Raw genomic sequence first — 18,248 nt, forward strand, 5'->3', positions numbered from 1 at the left:
TTTGACTGACATGACATAAACAAATGATAATGTTGTAAAACAGCAGAGAATTGTATGAGAGCAACTGATACATGTCCAAAAGCATTTGCAATTTGTTCAGAGGAAGGAGAAACTGCTACTATGATGTGGACAAATGACTACATGTTGTGGAGGTTGAACTAATAGTTATGAGAACTTTCATTCTGATCTGAGAATAGCACCAAAGCGATTGAGAAAAACTGTAAATTGTGTATTTTCAAAATGTAGCCTGCTCAAACCGTTTTTCTAGGATCCCCTACTCCTAAAAATGTAACCATTTCACCTGAAGACAATTTTAACATTACCAATTATACAGCACATAAGCATCAGCCAGAATCCTTTTTTTTAAGGCAGCTTGGTAAATCCTGCTGACTCACAACAAAAAGCACTATGGTTTGATTCCTCATAGGTTGAAAGACACCAAATTACATTACATACAGTAAATGCAAGTATGAGACGATGGGGTATGAGTTTTGAGTTCACATGACACATTGTGTGATATACAAGTGTGACATACACCACAGCTGGTTGTTTGCTACTGTCAGTAACTGCATATTTTAGCAAGTTAGGTGACAAAACCCTGGATAAAAGTTGACTAAAATGGTCAAACTGAATTTGTCACTAGTTTATCAAATAAAACTTCCTCGGTCTAGAAAGGCCGACAGGGAACATTTTAAATACAAAGTGACTGGTTCTATTGCCATGATTTAGCTAATAACTTTGCCACATTTCCGTAGTCACTTTGCTCTCCATTGTTTAACAAATCCTGTGCTAGGAAGATCCCTAGTGACTCATTGAAGTTATTTATAATGGGAAATGTACTATGAGTCATGTTTCTAAGGTAGCTCTGTGATGGACTGACCTATCAAATATGTTTTCTGCCATTGTTGGACTCTGCAACAGTCAGTGGAGACAGTGTGCATCAATCACTCTGAGAAGGATCACACATTACAGGGAACATGTATTCACTGCCAAATCTGATTATCCACCCTATTACAGGATGTGGTGAAGCATTAGGCGGATGTATGAATAGTTCATTTGGTTACATGAGCCTGTGCATATTCTCATTTGTCCAGGTCATAGTATCTCAAAGGAATTTTAAATCGAAAGCAACTGGACTTGGTTATTTGTCTAGGAAGACGTTTCACTATCTGGTGTGACGTCAGATAGTTGGATCAGTCCCAGCCTGGTCAGATGCGAGCATGAACTGATGAAGCCTCTTGGATGAGAGGTGAAACGTCTTCCTATAGACAAATAACCAATTCCAGTTGTTTTCGATTTAAAATTCGTTTGAGACATTTGGTTACATGTGCACGACTTAGCATCAGATCAAAACAAGACAGTAAATATACAGCAGCTATGAAGCAGTCCTCCGACTAATATCACACACTTTATCTTACATTCATTATTCCATTGCCTGTAGTTTTCCAAACCTACATATTCCTAATTTGGATAATGGGAGTCGATCCCAGCATGCACTGGGGGATGGCAAGTAAACACAGATCACCCCTTAAGTCAGTTAAGTCTCTATATTTTCAGTTATAAAGCCATCAGTCTTGAAATCGAGCAGGGTCCACTTGTTTCATTACATTTCTTTCATTCATTTTTCAGTTGCCAGAGAATTTGCGCAGCCTTTCCACTTTAATTTGTAGCTGTGATATGCCAAACAATAGTGGCCCGTAGGGGAGATGTGCTCTGGGACTTTAACACAATGTGAAAAGATTGATATGTGGCCTTATGCTTTGTTGAAGTCCACGTTGCATATCACATATTCCTATGGGCAGCAGTGTTGGCAGCTGTCACAGTCGCCAGGAATTGTGCCAGTTTGGACGTGAGCCAACATGATACGTCAGACAGGCACAGGACAGCAGAGTATAGCTGTTGCTGCTCACACTATTATTATTAGACCTGATGCTTCCATCTTTATATCCAGCATATTTGTTTATTAGATAAATGTCAGCTGTTTTTTATTATCGCAGTGTTAGGTTGAACAGAATGGAATCAGTCAGGTTGCCTGAACATATTCATTTACATTCTTAAAACTAATTAAGAAATCAATAGAGTAGTGGAGTGAATCTTGTTCGGCAGTGTCCTCACTAATTTACAAAACAAAACCTTGTCTATATTTGCTAAATGCAATCTCTAAATGCTTTTAAAGCCTGACCCTAAAAAAGATGCACTGTATGAAAGTAGGAAAATAAAGGATGCATTATCGAATTATCGCCCTACTGCATAATACCTGTGACAGCCTGAGAATAAATCCTACCCTACATTACCATTTAGTGCCTGATTATACCAGCATTTATAACAGTAAAATCTTTGGACAGAACTTAATTCTTGGCTTGTTTAGAGAAGTTAGTTTGCCGAGTGCAGAGTTAAACATCTTGACAGTGGTGACCTTTAGGGAAAAACACCAGTCTAAAGTAGAAGAAGCCATTATATCAAGCTATGTGGTTACACCATGACTCTGCTCTACTGGAGTATGAGCTGCTTCACAAGAAAAATGTGTGTTTTGTGCATTGCTTCCAGCCACAATGAAAAGGTTGCTGTTTTGACCAGCATATAATCACCAAGAGTACATGGATAGTAACTTATCAGCAGATAAATATAGTTTAAAAACCATAAAACAAAGGAGTGTAAGCATAACAAAATTGCTTTAATCCTTCTTAGTTCATAGATTTAAAAAAAAATGTTTTACGGGAGTGTGGAGGCTATGCCCTGCCTCTCCCGTCTCTAATTCCTGCTCCATTTCTCCCTGATGCTCATCGAGTCATGAATATTTCTCCCTCTCTCTGTCTCACCCTCTCTGTCCTAAGGCAAGGTGACACAGAATGCACTGAATACGCTTTAATGTGTATCTAGACACAGCTTGGCAGCTTTGAACTGTACTTGTCTGACCATCTTTTCCATGCCCATCAGCCAGTGTTGGAGGACTCTTATCCTAAATTGATTCTGTGCTCCAAAGATCTATGGAGAGGAGTGGAGACAACAAAGCAGGGACTGACAGCAGACTTGAGAAGTACTTAGGGCATGTGAAAAGAGGCTAGAGAGGAGCGATAGATAAAATGGGAGTGAGATATGACAAGTGATGGCTTGTTTGGCTGCAGGGCATGGGTTCACATTATAGATTTTCCCAAGTGTCTTTGCACCTTACCCTGTGTCGAGGCAGTGCTTATGCTGATGTGTGCCTATCTCCTGATACAGCTAAAGCAAGCGATGATTCCCCTTTGGTTTGAGACCTGCGCCTGAACATTCTCGAGTTTAATGCAGAGATAAACTAATGTGACATGACAAGGTCCTAGAGCAATGCACTGGCCTGTTACCTGCTCACTCACTGAATTGACAGTGTCAGCTAAATGGCTAAAACATGTTAAAAAAAAGAACAGATAAATAAATAAAGCAATAGATGCAAATTTGATCATTTACAGACAAACATTATACTTCTCTTCTTGGATCTTATGCATTAGAATTTCAGAACCATCGAGGATTATGTTCATCTTATTTTTGGATCCCTGTATTTGGCTGCATGAATAAGCAGTGATATCCACTGGCTGTCCTTGAAAACAGCAGTGGGAGGGGGACTGTCCAGAGCGCACACAGTACGGGCTGAAATTTTGGCAATTTTGACCTTTTTTTGGAAACACACTGCTGTGTCTGGATTTGAGAAAAGGATCTATTCTGGCACTGATGAGTTTGTTCCAACATTCAAACTGTTGTAATGATCCGCTTCAGCCATCCCAGCTTTATTCCAGCTAATGTGTTTCTATGAATTTCTCCTTATCAATAAACCTCTTTTAAAAAGCAGTTTAAAGGGATTTCTGTCTGGAGATGGAATTAGATGATACTGATGCAAAACACCCATCACCACCACCACCAAGACTGATGCATCATTTGAACTATTAAGGTGAAAGGAAAAATTGTTCTATTTTCCCCCCATTAATCTTGATTATTTATGAATGCTGGATAATGGGCACAGTGTTAAAGATGTACATGATAATTACATCATGTGGCACATTATTATTAGTTGCAGTCTGTTGCTCAAGCAGTAAGCTAAGGTATATAAATCATATGACTATAATCAGCAGATAGAGATGCACATGCACACATCATTAACGTCTCTTTAGCAGGATTTAACATTTATCAAACACTATGGCAACACCCCAGATGTTGTTACATAAGTCATTGATGACATGAAATTGTCAATATGTCACTGATGCCACTTTATCTATCTAGGCTGAATTCAAATGGAGGTAGAAACACAAGAAACCACTTTAAAATAAACAACTGATCAAACATGTGATGTGATATTTTTTCCACACTAAAGATCCCATCAAAATATGAGCTGCTGTTTTAGACTGGTTGGTGTTCAGTGTGAACGGTAACTCAGGCAACACAGCGGTACATCTAGCAGGTGTCACACATCAGATTTTAACTCACTATTCTCCTCACAGACTGTCTGTCTGAGGCATGACAGCTCTGCGGGGTAAAGAAGCAATTAACAAGGAAAATGATTAGTCTGATTGAAGCGAGACAGAGGCAGAGAAGAAGTGAGGAAAGATAGCAGGAAGAAAAACTTCCGACAATGACACACACACACACCAGTGATGATTTCCCCCAGAGCCTTCGGGCTTGGACCATGGCTGCCTTTAGAGATAAACCACTCAGTTATCTCTTGGAGATTTCACTTTCTTATAAGTTCCATGAAAGCTGTCGCATTGCGTTTTTTTGAAGTCAGCATAATATGTGCCGCATGCTTAAATCTATCTTTGTAGTTCACACAGTACATCCATACCTGCTGTAATGACCAAAGTACTGCTTTTTTATTTAAAAAGAAAAAAAAAGTTTTAGCAAAGCTTTTCAATTACTGCACATGTCCAGGTTTGAAATGTGTTGTATACAGACAAAAACAAACAGGGGAGACAAAAAAGGCAAAATATGGATTGATGTGCCCACATCTTGCATTTATCTGCCTTGCTTTTAATGCTGTTTAGCTGACCGTATCCAACCTGGTGACAGCTGGTGACAGCCCATTCATTTCCAGATAGAAAATATACACCAGACAATTTATTTTTAAACTGCACACCTGGGTGAGGGAACATGTCTCCTTATGGACTGCATCAGCAAGAAAGTGTTAGTGCTGATTGTGTGGCCGTGTGTATAAGGGAGTTGGTTTGCATGCAAGCAATATTACAACCACATTTATCACTCACATACACTGATACTGAGTTTGTCCTGTAACTAGAATATCAGCGTTGTAACTGAACTTGTTGGTATCTGCAGGTGGCAATTTGCAACTCTGCTGTGCTAAATATAATTATAAATAATAATAATAATAATAAAACATGTTATCTCAAGTATTTATCAAGTGTCTTCTTTCATTTAGTAACTTAGGATAAATGGCTAGAATTTAACATTCAGTCTGAGTGCTATGGTGGGTGTTTGGGTATTGATAACCCATCTCTAGCCATCTGCAACAACGAAAAAACATGAGCTCGCTGACTGATCTGGTTTCCAGGCTACCCGTCGCCTTGGCAATTAGAGCAAACTTTGAGCAAGCACTTGTGTTGTGTATGAATCAGTATCTTCTTGGTTCTAGCCCTGTGAATCAGGATACACACTGATCCACGCCAACACGAGCATGCAAATAATAAATGATGATAAATGTCATAAATGTCAAGTGCTCATAAAAGCGAACAATTCCCACGCCTTGATAATTACAGAAAAACCTTAAGTTCACTTGGATCTTTCTAAGATAAACACAATATGACTCTAGTTTTGTCACTGGATGACTTTAGAGAGGGAGAGCATCTTTTTTTCCAGTAGAACACAACATGACAACATTGTCATGCATCTTAGCTAAATAAGGCACCAGCATATTCAGTCTGAAAGCTTCAAAATACTTTAAATTTGTTAATCATCAAAAAAATGTGCACCACTAATTTGTCTCCTGGTTTTCTGGGCAATCCTCACCAACTTTCCAGCTGAGTAAAAGAGTGAGTTTTATATGCACAGAAAATGCACCTGAAATGGACGAGAACAAAACACTTTGGAAGGTGTAGAATGGAAGCCAGGCGTAAAACCGAATAGTGTACCAATGTACCAGACTTATATTAATTATAGGTCTGGTACATTGATTTACAGTTGTAGATCTCATGTTGATTATTATTAATCTGTAAAGCTGTAATAATCTATAACAAGTTTTCTCATGTTTCTGTCTAACTATGAGTTTGTGAGAACTGTCCAAACCCATCTCTAGCAGACGGCGCTGCTCTGTCATTTGAGATATACGTAGGGTGTAGGTTAAACCTACTTGTCTAGTCCTGTCCGATTCCCTGAGGATCACACCTCTGTTGGCCACATCCTCGGAAGAGACGGCCCATGAAATGAGACAGCTCATGTCTGCCAGGCCGTTTGGCCCCATCTGGTCTTTTTCTTCTCTTCACTTGAGGACATCCACATGCTCCATCACTTCCGCTCTCCTCTGCCATTTGATCCTTAGTGTCCTAATGAGAAAGACAAGGCATTACACAACCCTGCCTAAAAATAAGATTAACCCGCTCTCACAACATTTCAGAGTAATAATAGTGAGGTTCCTGCTTATGTAATCAGATGAAACATGTTTTTAAGGCATATAAACAGAATAATAAGTGGTGCTGGTTGAAGTGGCATGAAACATTCTTTCATTAGCTCTTAGTCCTCACTAGAAGAATGTATCTCATTGTTGTGTTATATTTATAGCTGAGAGTTGAGAGTATTCTGCTTGGATGCCAGATTCTCCCTTGGGCAATCTATGTAACATACTTTGAACTATGCACTGTTCACTGAGGCGTACAGAATGAGTACAGTGGGGCAGATACGAACGTGTCTAAACAAGCCTGAACTGAATTCAGTAAGGGAAGCATGCACACACACCAGCATGAGCCCACTGAGGCAAGTAAAAGCAAACACATGCAGATGTGAACATAGGTACCGTGCTATGCCTGGGAACCTATAGATTTAGCCTATATGTGTATCTTGTACGGAAGAGGCAGAGTTCAAAGACCTTGTGATCCTCTGACACATCACCTACTGTACTCTCATGGATATGAGCAATGAGCCCGAGGGACTGAAGCACCATAAACCCACTGCCTGACTCTCACCCCATAGGGCAAAATCTATTTAATAAAGGAAATTTGACAAAATATCCAGTGCTCCATTTTTCAAGTCATCCATGGGTGTCTTTAATTAAATTCATTAATTAGAGTGACCCTGTGTGGCTTTGATTTAAGAAACAATATTTTTTACTAGTTATCATATCATTATTTATCCTCAGTTCAACACCCAGGGGTAGTTTAAGACGGTCAGACAGTGTAGAACCAGAGGCTGAGGCTTAGTATACTGACTTCTGGTGTTTCTCTACATGTGCTACAGCTGCTCTGTGTCACATTTGCTTCCCATTTTGATCACGTCTTTGCTCTTGAGGAATTCAACCTGCATGTTGTCCTACATATTGCTAAGATTCACTGAAAGATAACACTTGAAAAAGAGAAGACAACGAAATAATCAAAGGCCTGTAAATGTTTAAGAACTAATATTTACTTTCACTCTGTTAGCTTTGCGCATGTGCACCGCAACTCTAACCGTGTCACGTACAGCATGTTTACATAATGACCAAGTGACATTTACTTACGTCATATTTTATGTACAGTGTCACATTAAGAGTGGCATGAAGCTCCTGTGTCATGACACGCATCTGGCTCATCCCACCATTACATATCCCAGGTCGCCCTCGCAGAAGTGATGTAATCTCAAGGGACAACCTGGTAAAATAAAGGTATGTATAAATATATATGTTAAATATAACATATGCGCTGCCTTTTTAACAAATAACATAAATCTTCTGGAAATACATATAACCCAACCCATCCATTCTTAATGTCTCTTTTATATAGCACACTCCTCTGAAGCAAACAATTCATTAGAATTCATGCTTTTATAAGTTATTGCTGTAGCTACTTCTTTTTTACATGTTGCAAGTTTGGTTAATTGACAGAGAGAGAGCACTGATCCATCTGCAAGTGCTGCTGCCATGCAACTCAGTTTGGTGTCTGTATAATCTGAAAATGCCTTATTACCTCTTCACTCATCTTGATCATATTTTAAAACACAAAAAAACACACAGATGATAAACCTGGGGTGATTCAATGGACCAGGTTTCAGTTTACTTCAAAGATCTGCAATTGCTGTAACAATATGAGGATTGATGTATAACCTGAAACTACTTCGAAAACTAATATGCTGGCAAGACCACAGTCCACGAAATGTATTTCATGATATAATTCAGAGTGGTTTATGTGAGGCATGTGCTGAAGAAGAGACTGCAGGCAGCTCAACAAAGATGTGTTATGTAGCGTCGAGAAACATCAGACCCCTAAATCACTGCACAGGTTGCTATGACAGCAAATTTTCATCTGATTAGTTTCGACTGAAAAATACTTTTCCTGTGCACATGGCATTATTATTCTGTCTGAGTCAATTAAATAGAGATCAGTTAAACCTGAAAAACAAGGCACTGATTATGCCTCATGCATTTTGGAACATTTTTCCAAAGGTGCAGCCATGTCTAATAATGTATTTGCCAAGTGACACTGTGCTGTAACACAGCATAACATGGTCGATTTTTCACTTACACTGCTCAAGAACTTAAATCCCGCTCAAGGCATTTCTAAGGCATCTAAGCTCATCAACATAAATGACACATAAGTTTTTCGAGCTACCAACCACAACTACTTGTCATGGTTTGCCTCATGTTACATTGAACCATATAATAAGATTTGTGCCGGGATGTTTTTGATGCTTGAAATAAGAAAGCCCGACTTTGTTTAGCTTTTCCCCGATTTCATCGTTTTTCTTAGAAATACTAGAGTACATAGCACATCGTATTGTACAACAGAGAAATGTTAAGCATCTCTCATCTTCAGAAAAAGATGAAAGAAACCAGAAAAAAACATGAAAAGTAAAATGTAGGTTATTATAGCATATGTTACAAGCATATAATGTAGGCAGAACACAAATGTTTTAATCATGCTCTCTACCTTCATAGCACAAATAAATAGTTTCAAAGTTTTGAAGTTTCTTGTTCACCCAGTATTTAGTGGCACTTAGTTTCTGACAGCAATAACTTGGACTTAGATCAATGACTGAATTTCAAGTCTGACTTTCTCACATCAGAGCATCAGGCCTCCAGCTCTTTGTGGAGATATGGATTTAGTATGTATGAGATGTAGAATCCCAGAGGTGACAGCACACTTTAGTTCCATGAAATATCTTATAGCTTTATTAAGAGTCCAAATATGCAGTTCCCAACTCATGTGTAGAATGGAGAGAGGATAAACTTAAAGAGGAACTAAGCAGGATTTTTCCCGTGGCTATGCTACATTTTTAGTTACCTTAATTAAAAAGCTCTGGAGTAATTGTGAAAGTTAACTACATGACTTGTGACTTGTTACGAGTAAGAATGGAGGCTCTGTCTCATGGCTGAAAACCAACCTTGCATCATCAGTGTAGTACTGGGCCGCCGCCCTGGTGTCCCAGCTCTTGTCTGGGCGACACAAACGTGCTTGAACCCGTAATCTTTTGTTTATGACAGTTAAGACTACACAGATATACATGTCGTAACATTGTATGTTATATAACATTATCCACCACTACCATGGATTGATTTTTCGCCAGCTTCATTAAAAACAAATGCACATGGCCAGGTGAAAGGTTAGCAAAACAGCGGAAAAGCGCCCAGACTTGTTCCTCTTTAAAAGTATATGATTTATTTATTTTTATGTTTGCTCACTTTTTACTCTCCTGTGACAGTCCTATGGCAGTCAAAACATAAATATGACAAGCTACGGATTTCAGATTAAACTGAGAAGACAGTGTCATTGTTAGTGCTCACACAGTTTTTAAGCAAGATCCATCCATCCAGTAGCTGTGATGTTCATCCTTAAAGGGTTGAGCCGACCTCAGCTGAGACTGGCCGAGAGGCAGGGTTGATCACATCACCAATCTGACATATGGAGAGAAACATCGATGGATTCACTCATTCAACCCTACAGGCAATTATCAGTCACCAGTTAATGACACTAACTCTAACCTGCACAGGGAAAATATGCAAACTCACAAAGGCCAGCAGATGGCTGAAATGTTAAAAGTGCTGCCTCAAGTGAGCTCCATTTAACTCTATTACCCAATTATTGGGAATTAAAAGGTCTTTGTCGCCTGGGTTGTAAAATACATTATCAGCCACCTGAACAGTTTTATTAGTTCTGATGAAGAAACTATGAAGAAGCCACACGGATGAGAGGAGAAATCATCTTACAACACAGCAGATCCACTTGCTTCAGGCTTACCGGATTTTCTGGATGAGGATGGAGGGAGGGTAATATTAGTGAGAATTATTAGTGGAAATTAGTCATGCCCATCCCTCTCTCTGCAGCAATGTCCTATATGGCTTTGAGGCACATAATCCCCAGCTGGTGAAGCTCGATAATGTTAACCAACCAACCAGTTCAATGCATCCTCCAAGTTCTACTGTATATGGAAGGCAGAAAGCTAGTGCTGTACTGTACACTGCACTGCTGTCAGAAATGCATGTGTGCAGCCCACTCTACTATGGGTGCACAACACAGCATGAAGGAAAACTGAAGAGTCTCCCGTAATAATCTGTCCTATAGTCATCATGCTCAGTGCTGTAACACTGTCACACACATGGATGTGCATGCACAGACACATACACTCCAGCATACAGCAGACTATGAGCACAGGAGGACCAACACATCGCATATGAATCCAAAACAGCCAGTGATGTCACCAGAGCACTTTTGGCCATCTGCAAAGTCTGCTGGTGAGAGTTGTGCACATGTGTGTGTGTGTCCAGGGATGACTAATCATCACAAATGCCCTGCAGGAATAATCCATCACACTCTCCTTTATCCTCTGCAGACGCGCACCACACACGCACTATCGACTTCCAACTCCAATTCATCATCCTGAGTCAAGTGCTCAACTTGCCAAGTGTCCCCTCTGCTTCTCTGTGCCACTGTTGGTATTATTTTACATCTGCGGGCTCACACTTGAGTCTCATCTGCATGCTTTTTGCCACAAACACACATGCTGATGCAAAACATACGTAGGTAAAGCAAGCCAAGAGGGTCGGGACAGTGGCCCACAAGATTAACCTCACCTCCCTGATACAATTTTTCATGGTTAAAAAATACAGAAGTACAATTATGGAATAATGTGACAACTACCTGCCTAGATAAATCCATACAACATAGCTGATCACTCAAACACAACCACAGCAAACCAAGCAAAGATTAGGACAGAGAATCCAACAAGGTATGTGGCTGCTGTGAGGTGACGGTGCCAGCTGCTGAGTCACAATCATGGCTCCCATAGATTCACCTCCTAAATACTCTGCAATCCCATCTAATTTCCTTTAAGCCTGTCAAGAGGGACAGAGACCTTCAGATCTCATTCTGCATGCCTAAAGCAGTTAGGATTTCAGCAGCCAAATATTGGCTTAACAGTATGCAAGCAAGGCAGATCAATCTCTGTGTCTGCTACCTTTTGCTTGCATAGGAATAGGAATGTGGATATTATGTTAACATTTTGGTCATTACATGAGACAGTGTCTGAAATCTTAATTGTTGTGGGTTTTTATTTGGGGGAAGAGAATAATGGCTTTTCTAAAAAGCTTGAAATCTGATATAATATAAGGAGATAAAATAATTACTGTCTGGTCGGCCTGTGACAACCACAAACTTCCATGAAGTCGTATTTGTCCTTTGGCAACTGGAATGTGTGTCCTCTGCTGGGATTTACCATCCATCACTTCATTATGTAACTATCTTTGGGGACGGTTCCTTCCAGCACAGTTTACAAACACACTTGTTTGACAAGAGGATGAAACAGAAAGAGGGAACACGCTGTTCTAAACTCTGTCCCTCTCTTGAAGACAGATGAACGTTTTTTTCACTCTCACAGTCATGATCATTGCCAAGGAATGATGGAATAATCACAACCTGGAGTGCTTCCTGACCGAATAGGTCAGGCTATTAATAGTTTTTGCTCTGTCCAGCCAAAGACAAAGTCATGAAAACTTTGTGTTGAGGAGTAAAAGGAGTGGGATCAATAGTTGGCAAGTGCTGATGAAGGAAATACCATCTCTGAAACTGTAAATACTCTTCTCTGCCTATGCACAGGTGACCTTACATTGTGCATCAACCACCTGTAGATGCTCATGCTATCATCAGGCATACAACTTATTTGGTACTGTATTAGCACATTACTTGTTTCATACAATTCATATTGAAATTACTGAGTGCATATGCAGATAAAATGCAGATAAAATACATAAGCTCCTATGAGAAAAGGAACTTTTTACTAATTTCAGTTTCAGTTACGGTTAGGATCAGGGTTGTTAAATGTTATGGACCTTAAAAGGTTGACTTCTTTACATTTTTTATATGCAGAAATGCAGAATGAATTCTCTAAATATTGCTCCATTAATAGAGTATCAGCTTAAATAATTTGTAACTTGAGTTCGATAGCAATTGTGTATAATGCAGTGGATATGGGAAAACTTTAAAGTAACCAACAACTGCCTGAATTAATTTACATACATCAGATGCATTAATTAAACTAATGTTAACAAGTCTCACTGATGCTGTCTATTTGTTGTTATTGTTTCCCCTCATGTCAATGCTCTACATTGACTCATGAGGAGTCACATTTTCAGTATTTAATGATACTTTAGCCAAGAGGATTTGAGTTAGCACTGAATAGTTGCTACAATTCTGTGTTGTCATCTGTGGTACATGTATCATTTGCCTAATGAGGCAGTCATTAGTGATGATGGGTTGCCAGTTTTGTTGCTTCGGGGATGAAACTCCTGGCTCACAAAAGTGGAGGCTAATTTCCGCCACTTTTGATTTATGCAAATACTTTTTCATTCTCTTTTTTGTTTTCACATGTAAAACATGTGTTGTATTATGTTGTGCACACAAAGAGTGCAAATTTGAGGTGCAGAACTAGTACTTGAGGGCCAAAGTCCAGACTACTACATTGATGCCAAAGTGAAACTCAAGGCAAAAGCTTGGGTTGACCACCTGGTTGACTGTGGCAGTTTACCGACCCTTTTTTTCAGACTCCTGTCTATTAATTTTTCATAATTCATCTTTTCTTTTCCTTCCATTTTCCCAGCACTCCTGATTACAGCTCCACAGTACAAACATGCTCCATTTTTTCACCATTATCATAATCAGTCAAAAATATTAGAAAAGCTGAAAAAAAATAGTTGCAGTGCTATAACAATTTGTTGTGTTATGTTAGAAGACAAGATTTGCATGTTGTTCTTGTAGCTCTGCTGTTTCCAAAAACAGGATTTACAGAAGAAATGAAAACACCACAAGCAACGCATAAAATGCAATGACTGGCAGTGAAACTTTTACTCTAAGCAACTGCTCAAGGTTTAACAGGGTCAAAAATAGTCTAAGCGCTATATAAACCAACAGTTTTTTTGGAAAGTTAAAGTCTCTAGTGGCACATTCAGACACAATACTTCTGCTAGCAGAGGTTACATTTACAGGCAGTAGTTCACAACATACCCCTTGCCTAGTCATATCTCTGTTATGTAAAAATGGTTCAGCTGTGTGCATGCATGTTGAAAATAGCTGCCAGCTATACACAGAAACACTGAGGGATTCTTCCATTTGGAAAAGCAGAGATAATAATAGCACTTGTCTTGCAAAATCATAATTCTGCAGCCACACATTGTCATATTGCATGTGATGGCTTCAAAGAGCGAGGGAGGCTGGACTGTCGAGATTTGAGGAGACCACATTATTTCACATTTCTTTTGTCTGACAGTGTTGTAATGAAAGACTGTTAGATTTGGGCTTTGATTTTTTTTTTTTAAACACACTCCAGCTGACAGGCTGTTGTAGCACATTGGAAATGTAATTGCTCTGGCAGACATCTTGGACTACATTTAAATTCCATCATGTTCTTACTCACACAAGCCCCAAGACATCAAACTCTCCGTCTGAGATTTTTGAAAAACAAACAAACAAAAAAAAGAAAGCAGGTCAGTGGGATTTACCAAAGACTGCAGGCACACAGAGCATGAAATTTCATTTGGGCTTTGACAGTAATCTGTGCTAAATTTCCTTAATAATATACAAAGAATATTGTTTTACTTATGCAAAATGACTTCAAATCCTATTTTCCAAAACTGAGCAAGATATGACAATGTTCTTTGGTGTAGGGGACCACCCTATCCAGCATCATTATCCACAATTTACCTGTATTTACTACCAAATTATTTTTTCAATTTAAAACGCTGAATAAAATAAAACATAAATGACAAAAATACTTTTATTCATAAATGCATAACATGTTCCATTAGATTTTCCTTGCCTCCCACACATGGAGCCAGCCATGTATAAAATGTTCTAAGAGACCCAGAAAGGCAGAAAAATAAACACCAACACTAACTGCAGTACTGTGTTTCTGAAAATAGCATTTCTAATTAGTTAGCTACAGTCACTGCATTTGAATCAACACAGTCTGTAAAGTGGTTTACACAGGCATAATGTAAAACCAATCTGACTGATTATTTACTGAAATCTAGGCCATTCTTCATCAGCAGTTACACTTACTAAGATTAAAGTGATTGTAACAACCAAACTAATATGGCTGCAGTTACCAAGCCAACTTGATGGGTGCATGAAATAAAGTCTGCCCCATCCAAGGCAACCAAACCTCTAACTTAATAGGTCAATCCATCATTTCTTTTGGCTTCGAGAGAGCCACACTCCCTCCGCCAGTTCCTTAGTTCTCTCTGACAGCTTCCATTCTGCCCGGTAGCGTAAATCATCCCTTTCTTCGCCTGAATCTACCAACTCAACTCTCAGGAACATTTCTTTCTCCAAGACCATTGAAGCTAACAAAGAGTCTGTAGCTTGTCTGGCTCTTGGCAACCTGGGGGAGGACCGAGAAACTCCATGACGTTGAGGTGGACGGCTTTTAACCCCTCTGCTTTTGACTTGCTCTTCCTCGTGTTTCCTCGACGTCACTTCTCTGTCATCTGAGGTAGATGCACTCGAAGGGCTCTCATTGGTCGATTCAGAGCTAAGGGAAGACTGTGCGTCCTCTGATCGGTCAAGGTCCACTTGGAAGGCTAATTTCCTGCTGCTTTGTCTGCTGATGGACAGACAAGGAGGCCATCGCAGGGAGAGGCATCTTGTCACTGCCAGCCATAATTCTTGAGGCCTGAATAAACCTGACCTTGGCGTTTCATTTTTGCCACAAAGGTTGTCCTGTTTCTCCAGTCGTGTGCATTCTGCTGCTAGTTCAGTCTCCACCAGTGCAGTGACGGGTACTCCATTAGAGCTCTTTGGTGACGCTTCTTCTCTGTCCTCATTCCTCGACTGTAGCTGTTGATCCTCTCCAAAGCTGAAAGAGCTGCTGAACCTCTGACTCCTCTTCATCGCACTCCCTGCCTCCGCATCTGAATCTGACACCGAATCTTCATCTGATGAGCATCCATGTGGTGACGATTGCTCTTTGGGGTCCTTTAACCATGGTCGCTGATTCTCGTCAGAGTCAGAGGAGCTGCTTGCCCTCTGGCCTTTCCTCATCCTTGGCCAAACAAGTCCACTTCTTTTGCCTTATCTGTCAGCTGTCCAGTGTTGTTCTTCTTTCAGCTTTCCAGTGACAAACTGAGGGGGAGGAAGGACAGGAATCAAAGCTACCACCACAATAACAACAGCAGCAGCAGCAGCAGCCACGGCAGCTCTGCAAGCATGGCACTTTCTGACATAATCTCTGCTTCAAGAGGCACAGCTTTGGCTGGGGAGATGGGCAGTGATGATGCTGTGATGTCATGTGCCCACATGCACACACACAAACACACACAGAACCCCCTGCATGCCTATGTGTTCACGCTCCAGTCGAGTCAGCGGTGACTTGCCTCAGAGGGAAGTGATGTCACATTGCACGATGTCATACCTAGCCGCGAACCAGGAGTCTGCAAATGGTCTGTGTCTGTGCGAGAGCTTGAGATTGTGAAAAAAAATGTGCACAATGTCGAAAATTGACTTAGATGTGCAAAAGGGAAGTCTTAATAGATATATTTTGTTTTGAGATTCTCCCTTTTCATCTTACTTTAGTTATTCTTGCAGTTCATATTATACTGACATCCAGATCAAAAAATATTTTTCATAGAACTAACATCTTTTTCTGTTTGTGCGTACCAAAAAATGTAAACATACCTACATTTGTAAAAACAGCAGGTAAGCATCTAAAAACAGCAACAGATGCTTCTTTACTGTATCACAGCTGACTGCTTTTTTTTTTTTTTTTTTTTTTTTTTTAAGTTTATCTTCTTACATTTGCAACCATGTCTGTTGTTTTATTTTGGAGGAAGAGATACAGTAAGAGAGAGAAAGTCAGAAAGATAAATCCAAAAACTGATTCCCATCAGCTGCATACCCGCAGGTGCTTTATGTGTCGAGTACAAAGGTGCACATGTGTGTGTGGGTGTGTGTGTCTGTTATCTGCTCAGTGAGTAGCTCTAGTCCCACGTCAACGGTGGATGTTAGGTCACTCGCTATCTTCCTCGCTCTTCCATTTATGGCTGTGACGGCTGCTCAGACTGCATGTCCCTCCGTTCATTCAATGTACACCTTCTTACATCACCTCGGGGCAAAAGGGCACTAACCACTGTCGACTCCAGACTGGCTGACCTTATCACACACATACGTGTCCCAGCTGATAAAAATCTGTTGAGTCAATTTTGGTGCGTAGGAGGCTGCATATCATCCAGACTGAGAGAAAGTCACTGGAATGGTCTCAGAATAACTTCCAGAGCAGTTATTGAACATACTAATACTTGATGATAAACAATGTTGAATGCAAATAACTGCTAGCTAGATGATAACGATAACCCTAAACTTCTGGTGTCATGGTGTGGATGAATTACCTGCTTTTGATGTAAGTTAAATTTCCTCCAGTATATTTCAACATAATATTCATTTACTAGCCGATTTTTGTAAATATCTTTACACTGATACGTCCCAATATAATAAAAGCATTAAAATAATATCCTGGGCTCTGTGAAAATATGCAGTAAGCCTAAAGGCTTCCTTTTGTCTTAAGAATATTGAGTTTTTGGGACTGAAGCCAATAGAGTTACTGGTGCTCACTGGAAGCCAAGATTTATCCTTTAGTCAATAGCAGATCACTGGTGTTTTAGAGATTTTGATGTTGTGTGTAGGCTACCTTTAAAATAAAATAAAATAAATTATGGAGGATGTGAAATTGGATGTCATCTCACACCCATTCCATGTAAATGCTTTAACAATATAGTGAATCCCTTTGAATCAGAGCCACAATGTTACAGGAATGCAGTGGTGGGAGAGGACATAAAAATATTGGAGAGGCACACTGCCTCTACTCTAAAATGTCCCCTGGCAGACACATCCTGAGCTTGGCTTCACACCATGCCTCCCTGGTGGAAGGATGAGTGTGTGTGGCTGCAGTTTTCTGCAGCGTTTTCTGGCCTGGCTGTCTCCCACTGTGGAAATTACAGCATTATGTTGCTGAATAATGTATCGTAAAATACTCTAGGTTTTGTGAAAGAGGCTGCATAAATGCCTATTTATGAAATCTCTTTCTATAAGTCAACGACAGAGAAAGCTTTGCGTTATAATAATCACACCAAGGCAGACACCAAACATCAAAACAACCAATTTCAACCCTTGTTCCTCGTGAAAGTAGTCGAATTCCAACTCTAATTGAAAAGTTTGCGCTGCCATTTAAGCAAAGGTGCCCTCGGTTCACGGACACAAAGTTGGTTACATAAGCAGTAATACTATGGAAAGGACGAGGGGGAGTTTGCATCAACGGGGGCTGCTAGCATAAAACATTTATCAAAAAAGCTTTGGACAGAAACCGCAGACCAGGAAGGCGGAATGTTTTCCCGTTATCACGGCTATTTATGGACTGCTTTCCCATGCATAATTCACACAAAGCGAGGGGATGAACCGTATACAAGCCATTAAACTCACCCCAAGGTCTGCTGAAGTTCGCTGAAATGTCTAATTCATTAGGAGCAGGTGAGTTGTTGGGAGTCGCTCCAAGCAACAGGCGAGCCAGAGGATGGCGCTGCGGACCCCTCACACTTCCAGGCACGA

At 40.1% G+C, this 18,248-nt stretch overlaps 1 protein-coding gene across 1 annotated transcript in view; it reads left to right on the forward strand.

Annotated features, from left to right (window-relative positions):
- gmpr (guanosine monophosphate reductase) overlaps positions 1-18,248 on the forward strand; it is a 65,751-nt gene that overhangs the window by 17,293 nt on the left and 30,210 nt on the right. The window lies entirely within an intron of this gene.

Source organism: Trachurus trachurus (genome assembly GCF_905171665.1).
Source record: "Trachurus trachurus genome assembly, chromosome: 11".
Classification (NCBI taxonomy): domain Eukaryota; kingdom Metazoa; phylum Chordata; class Actinopteri; order Carangiformes; family Carangidae; genus Trachurus; species Trachurus trachurus.